The sequence below is a fragment of the Somniosus microcephalus genome, chromosome 11 (genome assembly GCF_052327205.1).
Source record: "Somniosus microcephalus isolate GS21.2 chromosome 11, FLI_Smic_1.0, whole genome shotgun sequence".
Lineage (NCBI taxonomy): Eukaryota > Metazoa > Chordata > Chondrichthyes > Squaliformes > Somniosidae > Somniosus > Somniosus microcephalus.
This window is the reverse complement of record NC_140997.1, coordinates 36,817,952-36,838,798: the sequence shown is the minus strand read 5'-3', so window position 1 is coordinate 36,838,798 and position 20,847 is coordinate 36,817,952. Positions and strand designations below refer to the sequence as shown.

Below are 20,847 nucleotides of genomic sequence, written 5' to 3'. Positions count from 1 at the left end.
CATCGGGAACATCCTTCCTGTATCTAGTCTGTCCAGTCCGGTCAGAATTTTATAAGTTTCAATTATTATGGAGAAAGAGCAGATCAGTGGGACTAATTGGATAGCTCTTTCAAAGAGCCAGCGAAGACATGATTGGACGAATGGCCTCCTTCTGTACTGTATGATTCTATGATTCTATTATGCTATATGTGATTTTGTCCCAATTTTCAACTCTGTCTTCCACTGGCGTATCTAGACCAGACAGCCAAAGAAGTGAGAAGGGCATAGTAAACTACCACAAAAGAAGAGCTCCCAACTTCAGTCAGACTGAGCTCCAAATCCTCCTCAAAGAGATTCAGCAAAGGAAGGAGAGACTGGTGGGTCTTCGTGGGAGGAAGCCCCAAAACAACGTATCCCATGCCATGTGGAGGGAGCTAGCAGAACTGCAGACCAGTACTGCAAACGCATTAGTGGCTTGCCCAGCGTAGGCAAGGTAACACGCCAGCCACTCTCCAATTCCTTACAAAGGCACCCTAGGCACCAACACTCTCTTCACCCTATAAAATGAAGAGCTGCACTTAAAACCCTTCACACTGCACTTTGGATAAGAGGGGACACTAACTTCCTTTGTCACCACCTTCTCTAACTTACCCACTGCATCACTTGATTTTTCACTCTCTCATGCTATCTCAGATATTTCCACCCAGGAGGAATTAAAGTGTTAGTAAGGATGCTTCACACAGCACAAAGAAACCTGAGGAGCAAGGTTGTGCCACCTTCCCAGAGAAGATTACCCATAGCTACAGAGTCGTGGGACCCAAAATTTATAGATAATCACCTGAAAAAAGGATGTTCAAGAATATTTACATGCAGACACTGAGGTCAGTCTCCAAGGTGTGCGGCAATTGATAGGTGTGACTCTAAAGTCCACAGCTCTCATTTACAGCAACATCAGGGAAGCTTTTGCTTCTTGGAAACATCAATGGAGCATATGGTAGCTTCTTTGTAATCTGGAGTAGACCCCTACCTAAGAAGCAGCCCAGGACGAGTCGGTGCCTCTTCCTCCACGGAAGCACAGACTGCAGTTCTAGTGGTAGTACGGGACAAATTAGACAGCACCCTGCATAGTGGCTTCCAGAGCCTGGGTCTGGGATGCAGACTGCTGTCTCTCAGTACTTTCAGGATCTGATAGCTGCCATTAGATCAGCCAGCTGTAGGTCAGTGGAGACACAGATCCAGATCTCAGTGGAATGGTGATGGTTGGAATAGGCCTACCTCAGGGTGCCTTTTCAGCACATGACAGGTATCCACCTTCTCCTTCTTCAGAGCACCACACCAGCGGCATTTGGGAAGCAGTACCAGGCTGCCTGCATACACGGTCCAGAGATGAAGCCATCAGCGGCTCCCTCCCAGGAGCAAGCTGCCAAGAAATTATGGTCACCTCCGTCCCATGAGCCTCTTATACCACAGGAGCAACCAACTACCTCTCACCATAGTGGCCCTCAGGTTGCACCTGTGAGAAGCATTAGAATAGAAGCCACCCAGGGGAATCACAGTCCGAAGAAAGAGTAAGTTGGCTTCTGTTCACTTTGGAGCTTGTTATATTTAAGGAGAATGCACACTTCTGTTGTGTCTCCTTATTCATGGAGATTATGGTCTTACCAGAAAGGGTGCATTTATTTCATGCAGCCTTATTCAATCAAGTGATTGTTAGTTGCATGGTTATGTAGGGGCAAAGAGGTCTGATGTGTTTTGTTATTGTAGGCTAGGTATTGGATTGAAGGATGTATTATTTATTTGATGGTGGGGAAAAGGAATTAAGGCAGTGGTGATAAAGGTAGATTGTGTTAAACAGATAAGAACATTTCACTTAATAGTTGTGCTCTGATGCCTCTGGCAGCAATCACCGAGGAGTCCTCTGAGTGACCGTGATCTTGCTGTTCTCCTCCATGTACTTCTGCCTCCAATGCAGCTAGTGCCATCTTCTCAAGAATGTCCATGTCCAGGCCTTTTTAGATGTCAAAGTTGTGCAAGGCACAGGAGGTTACAACTATGTGGAACACACAAGCTGGAACATATTGCAAAGTTCCTGCTGAATTGTCAAGACAGTATAAAAGTCCCTTTAAGAGCTCATGGTGATCACTCTGGTAGAGGCATGTGCCTCATTAGAGCACTCCTCTGCTGCTGCTCGGACAACTCTGAGAGTGGTAATTATCCATGGCAATGGGGTAGCCTTGTCACCCACAATCCATCTGTTGACATGACTTTCTTCCTCGAAAAGTTCAGGATGACCTAATTCCGAAGATTGAATGCATCTTGGTGGATGCAGCATGGTGGCATAGTGGTTAGCACTGTTGCCTCACAGCGCCAGGGACCCGGGTTCAAATCCGGCCTCGGGTGACTGTCTGTGTGGAGTTTGCACATTCTCCCCGTGTTTGCGTGGGTTTCCTCTGGGTGCTCCGGTTTCCTCCCACAGTCCAAAGATGTGTGGGTTAGATTGATTGGCCATGATAAAAATTGGCCCTTAGTGTTAGGGGGGATTAAATACACGGGGTTACGGGGATAGGGCTTGGGTGGGATGGCTGTTGGTGTAGGGACCAGGTGCTAGGGTTTGGATGATCAGCCATGATCTCGTTGAATGGCGGAGCAGGCTCGAAGGGCCGAATGGCCTACTCCTGCTCCTATCTTCTATGTTTCTATGTTTCTATGTTTGACAACTTCCAGCAATATTGATGTGAAGGATTCTTTGCATGGTATCATACACAATCTGGACATTAAGCAAATGGTAGCCCATAGTGTTGAGAAAGTTAAGGGGTTGACCCATGGGAGCTCGCAAAGCAACATGTGTGCCATCTAAAGTAAGCTGCACCTTAGGAAAGCCAGTGGCCCCATAAAACTGGATGGCCCTCTCTCACTTCTGCCTTCATGTACTGCCAAACCGGATCTATTCCGCAACTCAGCAGAAACGTATGTCAGTCACCTGACGAATACATGCCCAGATGGCATCCTGAGTTATATTACACAGATCCTTTGTGGCTGTCTGAAATCACCCGGTGCCATAAAGCTTGAGTGCGGTCATGATTTTCACAGCTACAGACAAATCTGTGTGGGCAGATAAGCGTAGCTGCATATCTTTGTGTAGTAGCTGGCACAATCTTTGATGAATTGCACTCTTCTAATACACAGCTCTAAGGCCTTCACAGGACCTGAGTTGTCTATATATTCTTTGTAGGGGATAATATCTTGAAGGAGTTATCCTCAACATCTGCCCCACTCTCCTTTCCTCCATCCTCCACAGCTGCTCGTCCTCCATAATAGCAACACACAAAGGTATGCCCTTTGGGAATACCATACACAGTCTTCTAAAACTCTCACTGTATTTGGGGACAAATTACCCCAGTGATTTCACACTCCCACAAGAAATCAGAAGTGGGCCCAACACTGTCCAGGCTCAAAGCATAAAAAAACACAGCAATTGGTACTCAAACTTTCAGCGGTCTTGAAACTCAAAGGTTCCTCACTTCCACCAGATCATGGCAACAGGTGTGCTTTAGATTACTTGTCCTAAAACCAGATTCACTAGCTTTCATTTGCATTTATTTAAATCAGGTGCATAGATCGCGGGATCCAGGTAGATCGCAGGAAGGGTTAAATCACAGTCGCGAATTTGGGGTATCATTTATCGGACAGAAAACTGGCAGAAACTGTTTCTGCCCCAATTGGTCTTCATGTTAGGCCCTGGAAATGCTGAAAACACTGTGGAATTCCGAGATCATATTGTTCAATATATTTAGTATAGAAAGGGCGAAGCATCCACATCAAATTAATTACATTGACAAGATTTTTAAACATTGATTTTATAAAAAATGAGCTGCAATAAAGTTGTGGCAGTCTAGTTAGAGTTGTCAATTTTGTATGTTTATAGCTTGTGATGGACTATATACTCAGGGCAACTGAAAATTAATTGTACAGGAAATTCTCAATGATTCAAACTTGACTGATGAATGTTAATCAGTTCTCTTTATTTAAAAAGATAAGAACCCTGTAACCGATTGTTACAGCTATTTATTTTCATGACTATGACTTCAACAATAATATATAGATAAATGTGTAGTGAGAGAATGCAATTATTTGTCAGGGCAGCCTAATTTTCTGCTTCACAAAAACAATGGTCTCGGACCATATTCGGTTGCTTCCTGTATGTATTATTTTGTTTCTGTATATATGTATGCTCAAAGGTTAATATGTTACATATGGGTTGTGTAGTCAGAGCTGGCAATTGCATGAAAAGGATGAATAATAAGGGGCAGGAGCATGCAATTAGATCAGGTAGACTGATTGGCTAATGGACTGCTTTTGTGTTGTAACCTTGTATGATTTTTTGTCCGATTCCTTTCTGGCATCATTGAGCAACTACAGCAGCAGCCAATGTGCTGCCCACACATGTAGCAAATAGGTGGCTTGAAGCACCAGCACTTTCATCTCTTTTACTACTGAATAGCAATACCAACATGACATAGCTGCCCTGTTTAACGCCACTCCTGCGTTTCCAACAGGAGAGGGCTAATTGACGGCAGCCATGTGTCCATCAGTTTATTTTCCAATGCCACCACCAATTGATCCACCTCACTTCTGAACTCTGACTCATCAGAGCTACCTCCTCAAGCTGAATAATTGCTTCCTTACTAACTTGTAGCTGTGATGTTGCCTGTAAAGGTGGGTAAAAAGGATGTACGGTGCTGTGAGGTGCCGTCTTGTTTGGGGCTATTGGCAGTGCCGTGAGGCTACAGTGTTGAAGGCCTATCTTTACCAAGTAAAAAAATTTTACGAGTAGAAATTGATCCTCGTTGCACTTGTTTCCCAATCTAAAAGCAGAGGGAAAAAGGACTAATTTCAGATGCAATGTCCCGCTCCCAATTTGTGCCTATGTTGTTGGTGCCGCTATATTGGTAAAGGCAGCATTGCAGGCACCCCAGGTGGCTACCTAAAATAGTGTTGGGGAATCCTTGGTTGAGGATCTCATTAAAAGTCAAGGGGAGGTGGTTAGACGCTCTCTTGTTGGAAATGTGCATTGCCTGGCACTTGTGTGGCGTGAATGTTACTTGGCTCTTATCAGCCCAAGCCTGAATGTTGTCCAGGTCTTGCTGCATGCGGGCTCGGACTGTTTCATTATCTGAGGAGTTGCGAATGGAACTGAACACTGTGCAATCATCAGCGAACATCCCACTTTTGACCTTATGATGGATGGAAGGTCATTGGTGAAGCAGCTGAAGATGTTTGGGCCTAGGACACTGCCCTGAGGAACTCTTGCAGTGATGTCCTGGGGCTGAAATGATTGGCCTCCAATAACCACAACCATCTTCTTTTGTGCTAGGTATGATTCTAGCCAGTGGAGACTTTTCCCCCCGCTCCTCATTGACTTGAATTGTACTAGGGCTCCTTGATGCCACAACCGGTCAAATGCTGCCTTGATGTCAAGGGCAGTCACTCTCCCCTCACCTCTGGAATTCAGCTCTTTTGTCCATGTTTGGACTAAGACTTTAATAAGGTCGGGAGCAGAGTGGTCCCGGCGGATCTGGGTCAAAAGCAGGGCAGATTGAGGACTGGCACACTATGATGGCATCATGACTATTGCCAGGATAACAGGCACAGATATGCATTATTCACTGCCTGTGGTCACACTCCAGCCAAACATTCAAGGAGAGGAACGCTTCCTAATATGAAATATGGCTGGTTCATGATGGGGGGAATGCAGGGCAATGTGTGTGCAGTCAATGAAACCTTGTACCTGGAGAAATCCAGCGATGCAAGCAAATCTGAAAGCTCTCTCCTCCTGATCAGCAACCTCTGTAGGGAAGGGGATATATTGCTCTCTCCTTGCAAACAGGGCATCTGTCACCTGCTTGATGGCCGTATGAACTGATGTTGCTGATGCCATCTGTTGCAGCCTGAATGAACCTGCAGCATAGAAGTTGAGAGCCACCTTTGCCTTCACAGCAACAGGCAGAGCTGTGTGTGCTTGGCGTTTGGCTCCAATTCCTGCTGCAACAGGTGACAGAGGCCAGTGACCGCCGGCCTGCTGAAGCACAGCCTCCTCACACACTGCTCCTCTGATATGTTGAGGTACGACATCCTGTTCAGGAAGGCCCACGTGTTACAACGCCTCCTTGGTTCTTGCATCCTTTGCCGTCTGGTTTGACCCTCCATGGGTCTTTGCTGCTGCTGTTGCCTCGGTGATAATTCCAGCAACAACCCTATTGTTTCTGGCCCTCCTGTAACCAATGGAATCAAACAGTGCAGCTGCATCCAGAAGTCAGCTGTCCAACTGCTCTGTCCTCGGAAATAAAAACAGAAAGTGCTGGAAATACTCAGCAGATCAGGCAGCATCTGTGGAGAGAGAAACAGAGTTAACGTTTCAGGTTGACGACCTTTCATCAGAAACTGTACTCTGAACTCCAGCCAAAACAGCCAAAGAAATGGTTCCAAAAATTCCCAGTGGCCAATAACAACTTTCTAGTGACTTACCTTAATAGACGTGGGAATCGTGCTGCTTCTGCCAGATTCCCGAGTGTTGTCCCCATGTTATTCTGAGCGGGTATAAGAAAGCGTGGATGAAAGGCTCCCAGGCACCAAGTTTGTAAAGGGCATAATTCAAGCACAGGACCCCTCTTAACATATTTTAATGGGGCCAGCATTCATTTCAGGCAGGAGGGGTGCCTAATATCCAAAGCTGAATTTGCAATGAAATTTCTACCCATAGTGTCACTTTTTGCATTGCTGTGATTTCTCAATATAACTCCGGAGACCAGTCCTGATCTGGCTCCAAGAACACAGCAATTTGAGGTGCCTTTGGTGAGATGCGCACTGCTTTGGCTTGATACAACATGGAGTATAACTCTAGTGCAGTTTGTTGGACCTGCTGTACCATTCATAAACTGAAACAGAGGCTTTTAAAAAAAATATTCAGAGAACATGGGCTTTCCTTCTCCCACACTCTGGGAACATTCAAAATTTATTGTCCGGGAATGGAGCTCTGCACATGCATGTAAGCTTTCTCATGGCAACAGGAGAGTGATTTACATCATCTATAACATAACGGGGTTGTTAGGCCTCGACATTCGATGATGCTACACCCATTTTACACGCATAAACGGGCACCAATGCATTCAACATGGCGGACGTGTGCAGTAATTTTGAGCCGGAAGTCACTGCCCACCATCTTGGTATAGGCATCAAAAAAGACAACCAGGGCCAGCGTTTGGAACAGGCATTAGTCATCTGCAGCTTGCTGTAAATGAGGCCAGAGGCCAATATTCAGTGAGCCTCGGGCCTATGTGTTCCAGCGCAGGAATCGATCTAATTTCTATGCATTGGTGTTTGCAAACTGCTCACTGCACTTATTGGTCATAGTCTGGTACTACAGTATAACTGAAGCATTGGAACTTGCTTGATTGCTTCTTTCTTCGTGTAGAGTCTTAATTCCACCATATTTCAAGAAGACCTCATGTCCTTCCACATGGCAATCAATAATGTTCTCATTTACCATGAACTTACCAATAATTCTGATACATTAATTGAGGTATGACAGAAGAGGAAAGCTGATTTATGCAGCAGAATTTAATGTCCCTGTTGCCGACTGATGCACTGTCCAGAAAGGAATTGCAATTCAAAATTAAAACAGAGAAAGTCCAGTTCAATGTGGTTGAACAGTTTGTATAAATGAACAAACTCACCTGGAACAGATGATTTAACATTTTGAATCATTCGCTACTTTTTCTATGACATCCTCTCGAATGGGACTATAAGAGGAAAGGTTATGATAGAAACATATCAAAATTCAATCATGAATAACTTTGATCTAGCAGAAAAAAAGCACCTGCATAAAGTTGATACGAATCACTGTATGACTGAAATTAAAAGAGCTTTAGTCTTTGATGACCTGCTGCTGTTTGACTTTCATTATCTATTAATAATTTCTAGGTTTCAGCAAAAGGGAGCTAAAATACAGTCACAACAGATAACAATGAAACCAGAATGTGTGTAGATGTAAAACTATCTGAGCATTTTGGCATGTAATGTGTAATAGTACGGCAATGTCTCAGGTTTTAACTGATCATTTGAAAAGACCAACAATTGATGTATAACAGAATAATCAAAACCAGAGACTAAGACAAAAATAAATCATTATCACTCCTGTAATGACAAGTGTTTGATTTGCTCCCTGGGCCACTCTACAAACAGAGTGCAAAAAATGGAATCACATTTTATCACTTCTGTTTTGCTGTTGGCCTCTCGGGAAATTCAAATGTATTGAAATTTATTTGCTACATGTTTTGCTTCCTGGGAAGATTAAGCAGGTCTTTCCACTGCACACATAAAATACAATTTTATTGAGAAATTATTTTTTACCTTCTTTAATCTTGTTGGTATTAATTTTCATTATTGCCTTCAAAACATGCACTTTGATTTTGCAATATCAAACAAAAGACTTCTTTTATTGATCCTCAGGATGTGGGTGTCGCTCACGTTTGCTACCCATCCTTAGCTTCCTTGGGAAGGTGATGGTGGGTCTTTGTCTTGTGGTGAAAATACTCCCACAATGCTGTTCAGTAGGAAGTTCCAGGATTTTGACCCAGTGACAATAAAAGAATGGTGATATATGCCCAAGTCAGGATGGTTTATGACTTGGAGGTGATGGAGTTTCCATGCACCTGCTGCCTTTGTCCTTCTAGGCGGTGGAGGTCACAGGTTGGAGAGATGCTGTTGAGGAAGCTTTGGCAAGTTGCTGCAGTGAATCCTGTCGAAATTACACAATGCAGCCATGGTTGACAAGTACAGAAAATTAATTCATATACAACAGTTGGAAAAAAAAACAGGTAGGAAGAATTGCTCTGCTCATTGTGTGTAGCGACATTGTAAACACATTGGGGGCAAAATTGCGATGCTTTGCACTAATGTGGCGCAAAGCCCCTAGCGCCTGGGTGGGGCGCTGCTAACGCCTCCCGCAAAATTCAGTGTTAGCCGGTAGCAGCCCGTGGCGCTGCGCCTCCGGCGATGATGACATTGCCGTGCGCAGCATTCTGCTCGCGCCCTCTGGCTTACCGCCGGACAATATGTCCGGCAAAGTCAGGGTGGTGCTTTTGCGGCTGCGGCGGCGCAAATTAAAGGGCAGGTACCGGGCGGCCATTTTTTTGGGGCCGCCTGCCAGCACCTGCCCCCTTCTGCTTTTTTATGCAGGGAGCCGGCTGCACTCCTCTTGAGTGCCAGGCTGTTTTCCTGGCACCCCACTCCCCGGTGGTCCAGCAGGACCCCGGTGCGCGCAGCGCTAGGCCTCTCCCCTTTAATCAGGTAAGGGAGGCCTGAAATACCACAACGCTACGTGCTGACGTGCGTGGCGCTGTTGCATTTAGTGCCGCAATAGTCAATGGTAGCGCCCCAGGAAGGAGGGGGAGCGCTTCCAGTAGTGCCGCAACTACCACTGAATTTACGGCGCAGGAACACTAACTTTTTCAGGGTGCTAAAAGTAGCGCCCTGGCGAAGTTAACACCCCAAAGGGGGCGCCACCAAATTTTTCCCCCATTGGCCCTGAATTTCCATATGAGGTGTGCTGATCGCCGGCTGTAACTTTGACCGTAACTTTGTGGCAAGATCGGCTAAACTCATAAGAAATGGCATAAATGGCCATTTTCAGCTGTTTATGCTGTTTCTATGGGAGTTCCATCACTGAAGGTACAACAGAAGATCGTGACAATTCCTGTGAAAATTCTGGGCTGTTATTTTAAATGCATTTATGATGTCACTGCAAATAGAAACCAGAGCAGTTCTTTCCCCAGCTCATCGGAGGGTGATGTCGCACACTAGTTCTGCAGCAGAAGAGTCAGATGAGGACTTTGATGAACCTGGCTACAGAAGGAGGCTGATGGGTGTGCATAACCAAATGTTGGTGCACCAGAAAGCCTGCACTCAATTAAGGAGCATAGAGGAGTCCAGCACCAATTTGGCACAGGGTTTTGCACAGACCTTGGAGCCCATCCTTTCCAACATGGAACAAGGGGGTCACCTTCATCAGCACGCCTGTGGAACCCACCATGATGCAACATCCGATGGTCAATGTCAAAGCTTCCATTGCAGAACCAAACAGCTTCCATCCAAGGTCTGAGTGCTGCAGTGGAAGCCAGACTACTGCCTTGCAAGTTCAGACTGCTGCAATCATGGGTCTGGATACTACTGTTCAAAGGGGCTACCAGGGCCTCACAGCAGTCCATCAATCTGTTCTCCAACAGATCAGTAGGATTGCTGAGGCACCGCTCTGAGAGTGGCAGTGGCTCCATGGAGCACGAACCCGCTGTCCTCTCTCAGGATGACAGCATTCCTGCTCCCACCCCTGCCATTCCACCAATGCTCTTGCTGTTGCCCGTCAGCCAGCCAGCCCAGGCTGCTGCAGCCCAGGCTGAGATGGTGCAGTCTACAGCTGGGCCTTCTAGGCCCAGAGCTGCTCAAGGTCACCCTTCAAGGCTATCTGCAGTCTTCTCAATTGAAGGTCAGCGGCCTTCCACCACCCATGCTGCAGCCCCTGGGGAAGCGCCTCGTAGGAGCACTAGGACAGGCAAAGGCACACGGAAGACAGGCACTAAGGGAATGCACAAGGGTGATTAATTAAATTTTGAATGTATTATGTAATGAGTGAATTTATAAATTTGGATTGCAATGTGCATTTTCTGGTGGTTTTTATTTTTGTGTTGTCGGAAAGAGGACGATGTAATGATCAGTGATAAAGGACAGGTAAGGAGTGTGGGGCTGTTTGTGAATGGGGACTGTAGTGTAGGTAACCGTCTACCTTTAAGAGACTATTGTATGTAACCGTTCACCTTTAAGAGAACTATTTTAGGTGTGGCACTACTTGTTTGGCTTCTGTATACAGTAATACCGACGGTGACCACACCGGTATATAAGTGCTGTGGCATGATTTATAGGGCAGATTCGCCCTGACCTTCGAATAGTAAAGTCCTGTTGTATGTTACTCCTGAAGTCTGTGTCGTAATTAACTGCACAACCCACAGACTTTACAGTGGCGATGAGTCCGATCGTACCCTGCGGCAACAATATTTTCAAAGCAACGAAAGAGCGTCGAAAAGAGGCAACCGCCCTCGTCATTCGGCTGGGAGAAAACTCAAGGCTGCAGCAATAGAAAGGAGGAAGACTTTAGCGACAAAAACTTCCATCAGCAACAGGCACTGACTGTCCCTTCTGCCACAGTGACTGTGAGTAAGGGAAAGTGAAAAGAATAGCCGGAGGATAAGGGCTGGGCACTCGACCACGGTCGAGGGGGAAAAGGAGCCGGACAAAAAGTCGGGTCCAACGGCGTCGTGAGAGACCGCGACCGGCGGGAAAAGCCGGGCGGTGACCGAAGCCACGAAGCGCTGCGACCGGGAGCGTAGGCGCGGGAAGAGAGAAACTCAGTCGCAGCCGGGGAGAGAAGCACCGGACTGCGAGAGGGCTGGGAGGCGCGATTGGGGTCCGAGCGAGTGGGAGAGGCAGAGCCGACCAAGAGAGACTGCGCGAGAGCCAGTCCAGCGGCTGAACTGTCCTCCGTCAATGGGGTGTAACCAGCGCCGGTAGAGCCGAGCGAGCGGGAGAGAGACAGAGTCGAGCAAGGGGAACTGTGCGAGAGCCAGCCCAGCGGCTGAACCTGTTCGCCGTCAACGGGGTACCCAGAGCCAGTCGCCCTGCCATAAAATTAAAAAAAAAAAAGGGAAAGCCTTGAAGCCGACGCGCAGGCTGTGAACCTGAAAGCCAGCGGCCATCGCCCATGGGGAAAGTGTACCCCTCCCGCCAGGGAAGAAACGCGGGAAGCCGCCATTAGGCGGGGAAGAAGACAGAAGCGGGAAACCGCCATTGAAGTGGGCGGGGAGAGAAGATAAGAGCGGGAAACCGCCATTTTCGCGGGAAAACCGCCATCTTAGAAAAAAAAAATAATAATTTAAAGAAATACTTGTGTTGTTCCCAAAGAGAGGAAGATGCCTAAGCGTGGTAACATCAACGATTTTAATTCGGAGATAGAAGACTGGGCCACGTACGTGGAACGCATTGAGATCTATTGTGAGGCCAACAAAATAGAAGAAGACGACAAAGCTATAACCTTGCTAAACTCGATGGGCGCAAAGACATACGGGCTCTTGAAGCATCTACTATCACCAGCTAAACCGGCGGATCAGACTTTCGATGAGATAGTGGCTGTTCTGAAGGATCACTTGAACCCCACACCGTTGATGTTGGCTGAACGATTCAAATTCTATGCGAGAATGCAACGGAAAGACGAAAGCAACGCGGAATACTTGGTCGAACTGCGTAGACTAGCGAAATACTGCCAGTTTGAAGGGAATCTGACAGAGGCATTGCGAGACAAGTTCGTATGCGGACTGTCCAAGGAAGGGACGCAAAAGCGATTACTCGAAGAGAACGACCTTACACTTGACAGGGCTGTCCTTATAGCAGCATCGCACGAAGCCGCAGCGAAAGGAACTGCGGAAATGCAGCTAAAGGCAGCGGCACTCGGTGTGGACCAAATTACCTCGAGTATAACAAAATGCTATCGCTGTGGGAAGACAACACACGATCAGAACCAATGCTGGTTTAAGAACCAGGAATGTAGGAAATGTGGCAAACTGGGTCACATCGCTAAGGTATGCCGGTCAGGGAAGAAGACCAACAACCAAAGGAAGCCATCACAGGAAAAGTACAACAAGGTACACAAGGTGGCTGAGAAGAGTTCAGACGAACAGAATTCAGACTCAGACCCAAACGGCCAGGAGCTGGGTAGTCTGAGAATTCATAATGTGAGTAAGGAAGCTGACCTACAAACTATCTGGGTCATGCTAAAAATAGCTGGAATCCAAGTGAAAATGGAGTTGGACACTGGATCAGCTGTATCAGTCATAAATCGAAGGGATTACCACCGGCTCTTCTCACATATACCCTTAAGAGATACCAAGTTCGTATTGCAGACATACACAGGGCATAAAGTATACCCCATGGGAAAGATAAGAGTCAAGGTGAGAGATAGGGGTAAAGAACACCCAAGAATGAACTTATACGTACTACCTGAGGGAGGACCACCACTTCTAGGACGGGAGTGGATCAAGAAAATAGACATGGAATGGCACTACCTACAAGCAATGACGAGTGAGGACTCGGTGCAGACAAGCAGCTCAGACTCTGAGCCGGAAGACGATAAGTCCAGCCCAAGTATGAAAAACAAGGTTAACATGAACTCACTGACTAAGGTTGGAAAAACGATGGCGTGTATAAAGACAGAGAATTTTGAGTCTGTTCAAGTTACAGACATATGCATTACGGAGGAACACCGGGCTCGAACTCAACGTTATCTCAAAGTACGACAACAATTAGAACAATTGAGTTACCGTCTCGTACAAGAGATGAAAACAATGAAAAAGTTCTATGACACCGAATGGGAGAGTCTGGAAAGACAACAGAACCTGCTGGCTCAAGCAGAGAGCGACCATAGAGCCATCGTGACCAATTACCGATCACATCTCCCTTATGATGTTCAGGAGTTAGAATATTTGCATGATCTAGAGATACAGCATAAAGGCAACCCACGCTACACTGAGGATTTTGTTCTGCAATTGGAGACGGAGCTAGTGCAGGCAAGGTTAAGAGAAGCTGAATCGCAGTGTGCACTTAAAGAGATGCAGAAAAAAATCTTGGGCATAGAAAAGAGAAACGCTTCTTTACCTGATGAGAATAATGTGGCCATGTTGCAAGAGGAGCTTATAGGGGCGAAACTGAAAGAAGCTAAGCAAAGGATGTTGGAACTTGAAACACAGAACCAAATCAGCAGTAACCAGCTAGGTCGAACAGAGAAGGAGTGCAATGGTCTACAGGAGAAGGTGCAATATCTCTCAGCCCAGAATAAGGGACTACTCACTCAGTTAAATGAAAGTAAAGGGAAAATGGCTGAGATAGACTGCAAGAATAAAGAAGATTTGATGGCAGTGAGACTTCGAGAGGCAGATAGCATAGCAGCCTTGGCTGAACTCCAACAGAAAATTGCGAAAGAAGCAAATGAAGAGGAATCTTCAGGAAGCCAGGATTTTATTCCAGTTCTTCTCTACGACTCCTTACAAGCAGAGTGTGAGAAGTTGAAAGAACAGTATGAACAGGCCCAGGCTACAATTCTGGAGGGGGTTAACTCGGCAACCTCCGAAAAGCTAGTTTCAGTAGAAGCATATGAGCAACTAAAGGTTGAACATGAGCAAGAAGTCCAAAGGCTGCAGGAAATTCTTGATGAGCTCAAGGCCAAGACAGACTCATCGGTAGAAGTTCCATCCATAGATGAGAAATTAGAGGTGAAAGACATGGCAGAACATGAAAGGCAAGATGTCCAAGAACTCAGAAAATTATTGAAGGAAACCCAAGACAAATATGAGGCGGCAATGACCGAGGTTCAACAACTTGAAGAACAGAGTCAACTGGGAATCCTTTCAGTGGAAGAAAAGGAAACTGTAAGAAACACAGAGACTGTAAGACATGAGCTAGAGAGCATCATGGCACAAGAGCTAGATAGCATCATGGCACAACTTCTCCGAGCGCTGAAAGCCAAAGTCCAAGAGGAAAAGAAGGTGAAAGCATTGGAGGAAAAGGTGGATGAAATGGAGAAGACTCTGATTCACAGTGTTCCCGTGGAAGAGTTAACGGTCAGCCAACTCCTTCATATGTTGAGGGACAAGACTCTGCAATGGGAACAATCTGAACACGAGCTTCAATCTTCAGAGGGAAGGAGTTCGGAGCTCTCAAAAGTTACGGATATAGCTGAGGGTGCAACACGGATTTTACTGGGATGCCAAAAGTACGCTGAATCACGTCAATGGGAACAACAGAATGTTGAAACAGATGCTCCAGTAGAAGGATTGAATAGCCCGATCAATCAATCTCCGATGGAAGGGGAAGTATTGAAGTCATTAGTGAAGGATTTGCAGGAAACCCAGGAAGAGTGGGATGAATATGAACGCATAAAGAAGTCTCTTCAGGAAAGATGTCCAGGGAGGGAACAACAGTCGGCTAACATCCAGTTGGGTAAGGAAGAAGTAGCAGGCCCTCTCGCTAGACTAGCTCAGGATGACACCGAATATTACCATGACCTGTTGAGTGACACGGAATATTACGAGGACTTGGTCTGCCCAGCTTGTGATGAAAACTCCCAAAGTGCAGAAATCAGGATGAAGCACTTAAAGTCTAAGGAACGTAGGGAGATGGTGGCGCTACAGCTGGCAGCTGATAAGGGAGCCCCGAGAGTCTCCAAGAAGCAAAAAAGGAAAAGACGAAGCCGAAGATGATAACCATCTAAATCATTATCACTTCTAATGGGAAAGTAGGGAAAAATTACTAAGGCAGTCCAGCTGTTTGTAAAAGTCAGCACTGCTGGTTCAGCAGGACGGAAGTTCAAGCTGTTACGTCAAGGGAAAGACTATTGGATGAGTCACGCTAGCAATGTGAACCGGCTACACCACAAAGATATTGTTCGGACCGAGTCAAGACCAGAGACTGAATCTGTGAACTGTTCCCACAGAGACTGAACCTGTGAACTGTTTTCCGCAGAGACTATATCTGTAAATTGTTTTACATGAAGTTGAATATATGTTATGTTTAATGGGGAATACGTATGTTGTAAGCTAAAAAGGGAGGATTGTAGTGTATGTAACCGTCTACCTTTAAGAGACTATTGTATGTAACCGTTCACCTTTAAGAGAACTATTTTAGGTGTGGCACTACTTGTTTGGCTTCTGTATACGGTAATACCGACGGTGACCACACCGGTATATAAGTGCTGTGGCATGATTTATAGGGCAGATTCGCCCTGACCTTCGAATAGTAAAGTCCTGTTGTATGTTACTCCTGAAGTCTGTGTCGTAATTAACTGCACAACCCACAGACTTTACAGGGACATCTGGTTGAGTTACTGGTATCGCTCATTAATTAATTGATCACATAGAGCCCGGGCAGGAAGGGACTGCCTACGTTATAGGCTCCCTTCCTCTTACTGTTCCTCCACTTCCTGTTGCACTTTCTCCTCCTCCTCTTCCGCATGCCCCTGCTCCTCAGCTTCTCACCTGATAGGTGGTGGCAAGAACTGTTCCCTCATAATGGCCAGGTTGTGCAGCATGCAGCATAATACCACAAACCTAGATACCCACTCAGCTGAGTGCTGCAGAGCTCCTCTAGAGCGGTCCAGGCACCGGAAGCATTGTTTGAGAATGCCAATGGTGTGTTCTGTAATGCTCATTGTGGCAGCATGACTCTCATTGTAGCTGTGCTTCACATGTGCGTGGTTCCGGACCATTGTCACCCAGTAGCCAGTCTTTGACTTGCCATGGTTGGTCAAATGCAGGTGGCACAGAGGACTTCTGCAGGATGAAGGAATTGTGACTACTGCCAGGATAATGGGCATACACCTGAAGGAGGCGCTTCCTGTGGTCGCACACCAGCTGCACATTTTTGGTTCATGAAAATGTCCGCGTTCAGATGAGGTACACGCAAGGCAATGTTCGTGCAGTAAATAGCATCCTGCACCATGGGGAAGCCTGCAATCTGTGCACACCCTTGTGCTTGTTCCGCCTTCTTGTTTCTGGAAAGAGGGAATGAAATGAAGCTGTCTCGCTGTGTATATAGAGCCTCAGTGACTTCCCTTATGCGACAGTGTACTGCAAACTGTGAGATGTTGCATATATTTCCAGCAGCAGCCTGAAACGAGACAGATGCATAAAGGTTAAATGCCAGTTACCTTGACAGTCGCAAGCAATGCGGTCCTTGCCCTGCTTTGAGGTTGCAGTTGTAGCTGCAGCAGTTGACAGATTTTAGTCATGACCTCTTTAGTGAAGCGAAGATGTCTCAAGCATTGGGCCTCGCTCAAGTTGAGCTAAGTGAATTGTTCTCCAAAGACCCTCGGCGGATATGGCCTCCTGCTGAGAGCCCTTCTCCCCTCCCCCTCCTCCTCCTCCCTCTTCTGGCAGCTTGTCCTGCTCTGCGTGGCCTCTCTTCATTCTCCCAGTCAGGCTCAATTCCCAGAGGAAGGCCTACCAGGCCACCCATGTCTGGAAGCAACTTGACTCAGCACAGCCTTTTAAATCAACAAAAAAGTACTTCAGCACCAGCCAGATCACTCCCTGTGGACTATTGAAACTTTAGGCAAGTATAGAAAAACTCAAAAAATGCACACAATGACACCAGCAGCCAGAAGAAATAATCTGTAAGTAGTTCATGATCCCTTTAAATAGTTAGGTGGGGGGTCCTTCATGCCATTTTCTGTCGTGTTCAGCTCTGCGAGGTTAAGACAGGGCGTAGGCTGGAATGTGTTGTTCGAAATTTGCAGCGCTGGCGTCAAATCAGCATTACATACTGATTGATGTCATAATCTGCCTGATCTGCATGCTGCCGGTGGTCGTTAGGTGTGCGCGTGCAAACCCCTTTACTAAGATGGCGTCCGGCACACTTCCCATCGGAAGTGTACACATGCATCTCCGACGCCATTTTCGAGTATTAGGAGGCTGCATAGCACCTAAAAGACAGGCATTACACAACCCAATTTCTCCCCTCATGTCCTTGGCTAGACATTGGACAGACTGATTGTTTTAGGCTGCGTGGTAGCCTAGCCCTGCAAAGTGGAAGGGTTCTGCAGGGAGCTGATGAAGTGCTCATCTGTGCTTCTGCCATGAGGGAAAGGAACTTCTGAGGCACGCTCTCCAGCCACTTTACTGGTACTGGAAGCAGGATTTTCATTTCCAGTTATCAGCGAAAGAACTGGCATCATAGAAACAAAAAGATCCTTAAATCCCTGAAAGAGAGTTAAGTGAATATGTTCTAGGCCCTCCAAGATGCAGCCTTGGTTGACATCAACCACCCCAAATAGCTCCCTAAGGCTACCTGTCTTTTATTCAGTGCCCCAATACTTTGTATTGATTGACATACCTGGATCTGTCATAAAAGAAGGGAAGGCTTGCATATGTTCCTACAGCTGCCACTTTCTCCAGGATTCCCCACAAAGATATGAAACCCTCCCAGATGTTGGTACACAGCAGAGCAGTGGACTCCAACACTATCCCAACCATCTTTACAGAGAATGCAAACCAACTCCTGTTAAGTTGGGTCTGCATGCCCAACATGCTATTGTAATCTCTTCTAAAGAAGCTGCTAGCTCTTGAAGGGATGGAACAATATATAGAAACAAATTAGAAAGGTATGGCCTAGAAATTCATTGACGCCACTTTTGGGGCGCTAAAGTGGGGCGTCCGCTAAAGTTTGCGGCCGCCGCCAAATCGATGCCACTTCTCCGATATTCATTAGCTTCGCCCTAGGAGTTCGGGCGAGCGCTAAAACTGCTGCTGGACACCTCTCTTTGGGCGCTAAGCCGGAGGTGGTGATCGATAGCGCCGAGGCCGGGCGCAGCGCAGGTGCGGCCATCTCGTGATTGACAGCAGACACCCTGGCGCCGGCCAGCTCTTAAGGGGGAAGGGTCGACTGTGTCTGCTGCCACGCCCTGGATAGTGGAGCCCTCCAGCTAGGCCTGAACACTGCTGCTGGACCCAAATAGCGCCTGAAGACATGGAGAAGGCCCGTGAACGTGCGCAGCGCTTTTCAGAGCATGATCTGAGTGTGCTGATTGCTGCTGTGGAGAAGAGGCGCCATGTTTTGTACCCGGACAATGGCAAGAAGGCGACGGTCCGCGTCTACAGGAGAGCCTGGAGGCATGTCGCCACCAAGCTGTCAGCCAACAGCGACGTCCCCAGGAGCGGTGCCCAATGCCGCAAAAAGCTAAATGACCTCACACGCATTGTCAGGGTGAGTACCCTTTCCAGTGACCTCCTCATCCTTGCATGTGCACCTCACATTATGGGCAAAGGGACCTGAAAGCTCTAATGGCCAGCCTTCATCCAGTAGCTATGGGACAGGCATGAGCATCAATTGCACATTCTGCACTTAACACACTGGCCAAGCTATTCCACCATGGGAGGCATTGCACACCAGATCATGGCGACACACTGGCCAGGCTATTCCACCATGGGAGGCAGTGCACACCAGATCATGGCGACACACTGGCCAGGCTATTCCACCATGGGAGGCAGTGCACACCAGATCATGGCGACACACTGGCCAGGCTATTCCACCATGGGAGGCAGTGCACACAAGATCACGGCGACACACTGTACTTAGAGGCCGTCCTTTCTCTTGCAGGCCAAGCTGGCGAATAATCGCAAGAGCCGGACTGCAACCGGGGGAGGCCGACCCCATATCCAGCCACTCACCGACCTGCAACATCGCGTGGAGCGCCTCATGGGTGGCCGGGTGATTGGGCCCATTGCATGTGGAGATGCCGACCCTGTTCTGGGCAGCAATGGTAAGGACATCACCTTTTGCACCTCTCTCATCCCACTTGCGCATCAGATCTACATCCTTTGCCACTGTCCGACCAATGCGCTGAATGCCACCACTCATGCATCCCGCACTGACGCCCTCTCCTCACTCTAAAGCTACTCTTGTGCCTTCCTGCTTTCAGATGGTGAAGAGGAGGTCCCTGAACTTGCCAGTGACAGACCCTCCGAAGAGGAGCAGGAGGAGGAGCAAGAGGAAGGCGGCCCATCAGGGGAACCCTCAGCCGCGGCCACCCAGGCCAATGTAGGGGACACGTCTTCCCTGGAGGGCAGCGTGGCAGAAGTGTCGAAGGGGAGGGGAGCTCCTGGGACCTGCGGGCTGCAGAAAGGCGGGAGGGGGGTGGAAGCTCGGCGGCCTTCTCCCCAGAGGGGGGAAACGTCGGAGGGGAGTCCAATTGCTGGGCCCAGCGGCCTCCAGCAACGCAGGAAGGGTCGGTCAGCTCGGCGGCCTTCTCCCCAGAGGGAGAGTCCAGCCTCCAGTCAGGAGATGCTCTTCGCCGAGGAGATGGAACGCCTCGAAGACTTGTCCGCGGACTCGGAGCGCCGGCACACGGAGCTCATGGCGGCAGTGGCACGGTTGCCTGAGTCCATCGATTCCCTCTCTCGGAGTGTGGCCGAGTTCGGGCCCTCAGAGGCCACCAGTCGGGCGGAATACCGGGCAGATCAGGCAGCGAGTCGGGCGGAATTCGGGGCAGCTCTGTCAGCGACTGGCCAGGTGATCAGTGGTGCCGTCCAGTCACTGGCTGCTCTGATGCGGTCAGTGAACAGGTCGATGCGGTCAGTGAACAGGTCAACACGGGCACTCACTGCTGCCACACTCGCTGTGTCAGCCAGGCATCGCCAGGGCACCCGGCGCGCTGCAGCAGCACAGCGGTCTGTCCCTCGGCAGATTGGTGCGCATGCTGCAGTGCTGGCCCGGGCGAGTGCCAGTGTCTCAGGCGACCAGCGAGCGCCTGCCATCCGCCAGCTTGCCGCCATTCCTCCAGCCGCCACTGCCAGTCCCCCAGTGGAGCTGCCAGGAGCTGCTGCAGCGACTGATGCTGGCCAGCCACAGCTGCAGCAATCAACAGCCGCCCGCTCGACGGCCAGACCTCGACTAGGCCGACCCCCAAGGGCATCTGCCGTCACGACATGTGCCCCACAGGAGCCTGCCCCCAGCCTTGCAGCAGCCAATGGCCTTACTTTGAGGCGGAGCAGCAGGGCGGGCAGGGGCCACCCAAAGATGGCCAAGGCATCGCCCTAGCGGGCCAAATAGTCGAATGTGTGGCCATTTGTGTTTGTTTCTTGAGGCCGAGAATTGGATGTTTGTTTTTTGAAGGCCGATGATGTGATGTTTGTTTTTGACGAAGGCCGAGAATGACGGCCATTTTAGTTGCCCTATTTTGTTAATCCTCTCCAGGTTGTGGGAGCGAGTAATGTGTTT

At 48.2% G+C, this 20,847-nt stretch overlaps 1 protein-coding gene and 1 pseudogene across 1 annotated transcript in view; both read left to right on the top strand.

Annotated features, from left to right (window-relative positions):
• Positions 1–10,635, top strand: part of LOC147110479 (uncharacterized) — a 193,997-nt pseudogene extending 183,362 nt beyond the window's left edge.
• Positions 1–20,847, top strand: part of gsg1l (gsg1-like) — a 316,678-nt gene that overhangs the window by 155,015 nt on the left and 140,816 nt on the right. The window lies entirely within an intron of this gene.